This window comes from Bombus vosnesenskii, unplaced genomic scaffold (assembly GCF_011952255.1).
Source record: "Bombus vosnesenskii isolate JDL3184/JDL3185 unplaced genomic scaffold, Bvos_JDL3184-5_v1.1 scf7180000016274, whole genome shotgun sequence".
Lineage (NCBI taxonomy): Eukaryota > Metazoa > Arthropoda > Insecta > Hymenoptera > Apidae > Bombus > Bombus vosnesenskii.
The window spans coordinates 2,722,928-2,731,815 of NW_022884343.1; the positions used below are offsets into that span (position 1 = coordinate 2,722,928).

Genomic DNA, 8,888 nt, shown 5'->3' on the forward strand with positions numbered 1-8,888 from the left:
TTCAAATATTATTATTAATATTAATAGATTGGGTAGATTAACATTTTACACTGTACTTGTTTATTAATGCATACAACAGAAAATTCACTAATTCTCCGGTTTGGCATAACGTGAAAAAGAATGAATAAATTTCTGATTTTATTACTATTTTTGCATTGAATGATTTATGTGGTAGCTGTGTATACATTCAATATATAATATTATTAAAACGGTGATATTTGAATCTAAAGAACAGTAAAAGTGTAGATTATTAGTATATTAAAAATAACTTACAAAACATACTTGTCTATTCTTTAAACTTCCAAATATAGATTGGGCTAGATACATTTCTATACTTTATTATAAATTCTATTCATATTATTATACATTCTGTTATATAAATTTTATAGCCAAAAGTACGTAAATTAAATTTTATTGTGTTTATAATGTTTTATTATACAAATTTTCATATAAAATAAATAAAGAGTAATGTATAAAAAGAGAATAGTATGATATATAGTACCTATTTCGAATTTAAATTCTATTTAGAGAAGAGAACGCAAGTGGCGCTAGTAGTTTCCGCGTTTTCCGCGTCGGTCAGTTTGAATTCGCGTTTTGTTGCATGAAATTGTGAAAATTATATAGGAAAGTGACTTCAATTACCATAAATCTTTCTCAAAGAGTGATTAAACGGTATACTATTGTATAAAATGTTATAATTTCGCGAACGATATCGATAATTTATTTTGTTTCAATGTTTGTTACTTCGTATGAGAACATTACTGACGCTTTGCACCTTCAATTTATTTTCCACATCTGACGCTGTAAATTCGCCTGTTCTAGGTTTAATTCAACTACTGGAGCAATGTAACAGGAATAAATCTAAGTGGAGTGAAGTAGGAAAGAAGTAGGAAGAGTGAAGTAGGAAAGAAGTAGGAAGAGTAAAGCAGCCGTTAATTTAACAAAATGGAAAGCATTGTCGTAGGACCAAGTAATTGGTGAGTCTAATTGAATTTTTTTTATGTGTGAGTAGAAATGTATGCGTGCGCAGTAATGGAGATATTATAACGTTGCAATATTTCTAAAATAATGAAGCTATATAAATATGTATAATATCCCAATATTTAAACAAAATGTTTATTTCTCTATGTATTTTTTGATACGTATTTAATACCTTAATTATAAAAAGAAAGATTATTGCGCCAATAGAAACCTTTCCGCCAATTACAAAAGGTCATTCAGCCATATTTGCTTCTTTATTATGTTTATTCTATCTTGTCTCGGCAATATTTTATAGTTAATCGCGATTATGAAATTCGGTACGCAACATTAGCTTTTGATGCAAATTAATTTCTTTTAGATAGAATAAAAAATAAAGTGATGGAAAAATAAGATTTTAATCAGTGCAAAAGAATTAATCATTTGCCAGGATTGTGCAAGAGGAATGTTGTACTTGAATCTTTGATCTTGAATCTGAGTCCAAATGCTAGTTTAAACTTGTATATTTTTTTGGAAAGTTATAAAGATATTGAAAGATATAAATTCTTATCGTTACAGTAAAATTCAATTTTTTCCATGGACTAAAGGTACCTTTATCATTTAAATTTGATCATTAATTATGTTTATTATTTTATTTTCATCTTGCAATTCCCAAATGACAATACAGTTGAAAACGATTTTTTAACATAGAAGATACACGTAATTCTTTAATTCTTTAAATAAATGGTTTTCGCAATTTTTAGATTAATAAAAAAAGACAAAATTTTAATTACGTTTAATACATTATTAAAAAAGGAAAAGATTACAAATAATTAAGAAACGCCATCACATTCAGCACGGAATAGTCGCATTTTAAAGTGATTTGCACTTTGAACGAGAATACGCTGGATCAAGCTGTACAGAATATTCTGGACATTCGACGCTTTAACTTGACGCTCAGTCCAAGTAAAGGAATCGATCCTCACCGCAGATTTTTTAAAAATAAAAATTCCCCCGTAGTCATGCAAACTATATTACGTTCGTAAAATAAAATATTTGATTTTGCTTTTCGTCTTCAGTAGAAAAATGATTGAAAGGAAAGTATCTATCTTTCAACAGTAAGTGCCAGATCCAGCTTTCATGTAAAGAGCCGAATTTTTTAGAAAATTGCCCATTATTATTGGTCTTGTCTCTTTCTTTCAAAAGACAAAATTGTCCCTCTTCCTCGATAATTCGAAATTTTTCAAAATTTGTTAGGATTCTAGTATAAATAAAAATTCTAATTTTTACAAAATTCGATTAATTCAATTTTAATTTTATTATTTATTTGATTTCACGGTATTAAAATTTCTAAACGAGTATTATATTTTGAACGCTTCCTTTTCCTAATAAAAAATCTCCCAAAGGCTCTAACTGAATTCCAAAAATTCTCACTGACCTTGAAACTAATTAAAGCCTCAAGATAGATTTCTAGTTTTATCCGACAATTTTTTTTTACCAATTTTGAACCAATCGGGTCAAAAGTTACGCGACCAACACGTGCTGCACAGTTTTGAGCCAGACTGCTCAGCCTACGGAGCTTTGAGCTTTTTGGACAGCCTTCCGACTGTGATCGTCTAATTTCGCAGCCGCTTAGTTATTTTTGCGAGCTCATCCACCCAATATCGTCACTTAAAACAGAAATACAACAGCCCGCGTGTATTCTATGCTATTTTAGAAGATTTATGTATAATTTTGTATAATTTTTATGTAAATGTTTAGATATTTAGAACTATTTTGTCAACATTTTTAAAACAATTTATAATAGGATATTTTGTCTCTTAATAGTTCAGGTTTTACATGATTTCTAGATAGAGAGGTCTCAACATTTTTATAGTGCACTTAACTCTAGAAGTTTGGAAGATTCTTTCAGATCTAGACCAAGTCTGGACTCTTTCAGTTCTAAGGCTTTTACTATTTTCTCAATTTTAGATTCTCCAAATATATCTTCAGTGAAATTTTTCATTTCAACATTTCAGAATCATTTCTACGCTACATTATTTAATATTTAATATTTCAGGAAGAAAAGTTTAAGAGACTTGCCTTTCTTCTTTTTCTTTTTATCTCTTAGTTATTAAGATTTTATAGAGGGAAATAAGTTTTTAAATACTGTTTCAATTCTAGATTTCTCAAAGATGCTCTGAATGAAACTTCCCACTGAAGGAGCCTCCAATGATTTTCCACTCTTGAGTTCTTTGTTCTCTGCTTGAGAAGATTTATTATTATCACCTAGACAGTGTCTAGACACAGAACAAGTGTGTCAAAGAATCTTCTTCAAAGAGATCTTCAAAATTGTTTCACTTTTACATTCTAAAAAGCTCTTCACTGCATCTGTATTATGAAATTTGTGATTATGGATTTTCCTTTGTCCCCTACTTAAGAAGGATCACTATTATCATCAAAATACTTTGCAGTATCCTACAGTTATGCTTATGACACAGTTCCTGATGCTGGTAGATTCAGCTAACAAACAATTTTGGATATTTGCTGTCATTAACAATAATGGAAAATTTCTGATTGCGAGAGTCTTCATGGGCATAAGTTTGAAGTGTCAAGGTTATCTGCTACTCTTCATGGCTGACAGATATGAATTTCGTGTCACGCGTGTACCTCATGATTTGGCTCATCTATAGCTGTTCTAAATTTTTGGACACTGACTTCTGTGTCCCCTCTTTGGAATAAATTTCTCTTCCTAGTTGAATGCTGGAATATTCCATTTTAGCAAATCTTACTTCAGAATCTCTCTTATAATAAGAATAAAAAAGCCACAGTGTGTTACAACTTGTTTCTCCCTACCACAGTATTCTCTCTATCAAAATAATGTAATTTACTAATTACGTAATCGTGATAAAATCGTACACATGTTCATTTCAATGTGGCAATAAAGTAGTTAAAGTTCTATACTTCTCAGGCTTGCCTTTTAACCCATATTATATCACATTGTTGAACTTGCATACAAAATCATCATAATTGGCTTCGATATGCATGACTGACCTTCTTCAACAAATCTTTGTTAACAAATCTTTTACATTATCTCTCCACTATCTATTTCATTAAATAAAATCCATAGTTCACTTGTACTTCATTCAAAGCCAACATGATTTCTCACTACTGATATCCCATGCATTCCTGGAAAGTAAAAATTTCCCTATTAATCTATCTTCACAAAATGTTTACTTCTCAGTTGTCTATCTTCAGAAAAGTGGAAACATGTTTGCGAATTGATTACATTTGAGGCCTTCGCAGTAAAAATAGATCATGGCATATCTTTCCTGAACGTGAATTTATTATTTTAATTTATTCCAACAAGTTGCATGAATCGTAACAAAAATGCTGAAATGCGTATTTTCTAAATGGGATCAATTATCGTATAGAATATATATTTATAGATATAACGTTGTTATAACAATATACAGGGTGGTTGGTAACTGGTGGTACAAGTGGAAAGGGGGTGATTCTACGCGAAAAAAGAAGTGGAAAATATAGAATAAAAAAAATTTTTTTTTTTAATTTTTCCATCGAGACAACGATCTACAGTGAGATCCGTTATAACGTACCGCACGCGTACCGAGCGAAAATTCAAAGTCGATTTTCTCGAAAACGAAGCCTCGGACGAAAAATTGTTATTCTATATTTTCGACTTCTTTTTTCGCATAGAATCACCCCTTTCCGCTTGTACCACCAATTACCAACCACCCTGTATATATATATATACAACATATTATTCAACATATACGTTAGCTAAGGAATTATTTGTTTCACCAAATGTTAGAATTGAATTTTCCTTTAAATGCCATTTTACATTTTAATGCTTCAAATTATATATTTTATTATATAGTACTGCTTCAACTACTATTATATTTAAGTTACAATATTATAAATTTAATAATCGTTCTCGTGTCCCATAAGACACCAAGATTCGATGCTTTGTAGAAACCGTGCAATCTGTATGAGGAAGCCCATTTACTGAACTTGTTCGAGGTGCAGTCTGATCTTCGAGCAACATTTCTGCTTTTCAACACTCATATTGACGTACATCCACGTAATATTTACCGTGAATATTTATGAGAAGCCGCTGGATGGAATTAATTATATGAACGTACCGATGCAAAGCAGCGTCTTTTTTTATCTGCTTTCCTCATGTTATAAATTGCCATGAACTACGGGTGAACAGTTTTATGTATGTTCGATTATACAGTGCATAATGTTGCACGAAAATCTGCCTTTTTCACACGCGCGCCGGTTCTTTGGATCTGACTGTTTTTTTTTTTTTTTTTACGACATTTCTTACAAACGAGCTTTTTCCATGTTAAATCGCGTCAGAATATTTCTGTGTTCCTACTTCCTGATACCTGCTATGTTTATTCATTTCATTCTTTTTCTAGACTAACATTTTGTATTGCTTATGTCGAAGATCTTCTGCTGAAAGGCTGATGATTTAGATACTGTATCCTGACTCGACAGTTTTCTTGAAAAATGTTCGATTTTTTAAAAACTCAAGATTTTCTTAGATTGGTAAAATCTTAAAATTTTCTAACGAACAGATCGTTTACAATATATATATATATTTCTGAGAAATTTCGAGATATTTTTTATGGCAAATAAAGTTATAAAATATCATATCACATATAATCAAAATTTGCAAATATTCCAACATGCTTGTTTCTAATAAATTCTGAGAATGTCTATTCAAATATTAATTAATGTATAATCTCTGTTTCGAATTTTTACGATCGTTTATTTCTTTTTTTTTTTTTTTTTTGAAATTGCATAATTACGGAATTTATAATTTCTTTTCGAAAGACGAATGTGATAGTGTGTTTGAAATTGAGAGTGACGTGGAATAGAATGTACATGATCCCAGAATCATTGTATAAAGCAGGCGACGAAATTCTCGATTCTGAATTTTAATATCCGTTGAGGTCATACTTGTTAATTATTATTTATGTAATTCCTTTTTGTTGATACACGTTCCGGGTGAGTGGTTGGAGACGAGGCGAATTATGGAAATACGATGAAATAATGCTTCACTTACGTACGAATTGTCGTCGATGTAATTATCGAATAATATTATATAAAGATTAAGAATATATTCTATACCATGTATCGACGATAATTTTTACCACGCAATCGCGTTTTTGTTCAATGTTTAATGCCTCGTCATCTCTCCAATTGCACGATTTTATTATTAGACGATTTTATTATTAGGCCATTCGAAATATTAAACTAAAAGATAGAAATAAAAATTTCTCCTCTACAGAAGAATTATTCCAAATCTTCTATTAACGATAGTAAAATGTAAGAAGAAAAGATACTAATTTATTCTAGCGAAAGGTATTAAAATTAAAGTTTCCTTTTCGTAATAGGATTATTCCAAAACCAAGTAGTTACTAGCAATCATTTATTAATTGAAACGCTTGTCGGTTGCTGATGCTAATAAAACGATAATAAGAAAATTTATCTACAGCACATCTTTTCTACAGCAGATTTACTTCCTCTGTTTCTTCTTTATTTATCTGACCCATATATTTTAACGCTAATGACACAAAACGAGAAAGAAAAACGTTAGAATACTTTATCGAAAGCGGAAATAAACATCTCTTCTCGAAAGTACAACTATTCCATATTCACTAACGACCAACCTACAAGAAATAAAGAAATAAAAAATTATCGTATTTCGAACAAATATCGGTAATTCAAAATCCGGCTGCTTCGTATCAGTTCTTATAATTCTCAAGGCAATCTCAAGCTACGTAATCCATCATTAGAAAATTTCCTTGACACCTAACCTTTGCTGAACAACAGTATGGAATTATTGGACACTGGGTATAGCTGGGTCTGCTATCCATTCAACGCAAGACGAAAGCATGTTTTCATCGCTGGCGAGCGTTTGAAGTCGGATTAACTTCGCATTGTTAGCCGGTATCCATCTCGACCATTCCATTATCCCGCTGATTGACGTACCTAATTGCATCAATTGCGTAACAAATGGAAATTGGGCTGCTGTGAAATGGTCAATGCCGCGTGCTGGAGGCGAGCGTCTGCGCCAATACACGCGGCGCGAAAACGCGCCTCAAAAACACTTCCTTCGCTTATTTTTGCTGTTTTAGGAGAAAGTAAGAAATTGGTTATACAGGTTAGAGTTGCGTTACGAGCGAATGACCACCGGCTGCACTCTGGCGGTCGATTTGACAAATTACGGTAAATAACCTGTTATGGTGACGTTGACCCATGAGCGACAGATTGCGAGCTGCCATCACTGATACACGTCATATTATTATGTATATGAATGGATGCCATGGGAGGTGATCGAGAGACGATTTCGATGCAACGACGAATGATGAGTTAATCGGGAATTAGGATTTTTAGTGTCAGGCTGACGTTTTTGGTGCGGAAATTTTCTTTTAATAGGATTGCACGATGAGTCCACGGGAGACAGGGGGAACGTTGATTTTAACAAAAATCCTGAGAATGTGGAGTTCAATATTTCTTCGTATTTTCGTACGTATGCTCTTTATCGCTGCATACGTCGCGTTAATTGAAATATAAATTTTCCACCTGTACAACGTATTTCTTATTATGTACGGTTAAATGTGTTGTACTGTTACGAAGTATAGGTAAATTTACGCAGAATAAACCGAAGAATAAAATGTTCCACTGTGTGTAACGTCTACGAGAAGATACAAAGTTGTGAAATTATGTATTGAGTAATAAATATTCGCTTTCTGGGAAATATGATAAATATTTCTAACAAATATAATAATTTCATACACGTGTGTATGAGGTTAGGAAACTAATTCTTAATATGGTGTAAATAAACGTGGAAATTACAGTTCTAGACGGAAATTGGAATTTTCTCTGATGAATCAAACTTCTAGCTTTCTGGATATTTTAAATAAATACAAGTTATCCTAAAATTTCGAAAATTCTCATTTCTTTGAATGAAGTGTTAACTGTAGGTTTCTAGGTACGAAGGTAGTTTGAAAAAATAAATACGATAATAATAATAAATAATTATAAGTAATAAATAAAATAAATAAATAGCCTGCAATAAGAAAGACTCGAAAGAGAAAAAGATCATGAAAACAATAAATAAAATTCTTAATGTTTTCTTAGTATTTATTTACACAGAAAAGACCGAAAGTATTTAGACTACTCGAAGAATATTTCGCAATCTATTAAGCGCGTCAAAATAACAAAGTAAATATTTTATTACGACACTAAAGAAACCGAGTTCGATGATATAAATTGATATGAAAAAATTGCAAACGTAAATGTGTATTATTGCTTCATAAGTAATCTAATCGGCCATTATCAACAATAATTCGTCATCAGCATAAAATAATTAACAAAACTGGTAAATTCGTAATTATGAATCTATCTAATTAGAATATATAATTTCCAAGAATTCTCCACATTATAGCACCGTATTGCAATCATGCAACTTCGATTGGTATTGATTGATGATAAAATGAACTTTTTCACCGCTTTTACCCAATGATCCGATTTGTTGATTTTAGATTTCACAAAAGTGCAGGTTTTTGGTATAACTTCGGTTCAATCCGCTATCTAATCTCTTAAAATGTTATTTGATCGTCGATAATAGTTAATTCAGGCGAAATGAGTTTATACACAGTGGAAAATAGCACGAACATCGATTCCTTCGATCGATAAGCCCAACTTGATTCACTGCCATAGTTTCTCCATACCAAACGTTACCATAAAAGAAAGAATTTAACGCGGCAATTAAATAAAAGAAATGTTCCTATTATATTAAAATTCCTCTCATACGAACAAGATTTTCCCTTACAATTTTTACCAATTTCGAACTTAGTACGCTGATTTTTCTCAAGAAACGCGCAACTAAGTGATTGCGGATTTTGTCAATAGAT

At 31.4% G+C, this 8,888-nt stretch overlaps 1 long non-coding RNA gene across 1 annotated transcript; it reads left to right on the forward strand.

Moving 5' to 3' along the window:
* Nucleotides 1-429: 429 nt before the first annotated feature.
* LOC117242569 lies at nucleotides 430-4,172 on the forward strand. Its single transcript, XR_004495291.1, has 3 exons — nucleotides 430-672; nucleotides 823-977; nucleotides 3,121-4,172. It is a non-coding gene; the product is annotated as an uncharacterized LOC117242569 (long non-coding RNA).
* Nucleotides 4,173-8,888: the final 4,716 nt, after the last annotated feature.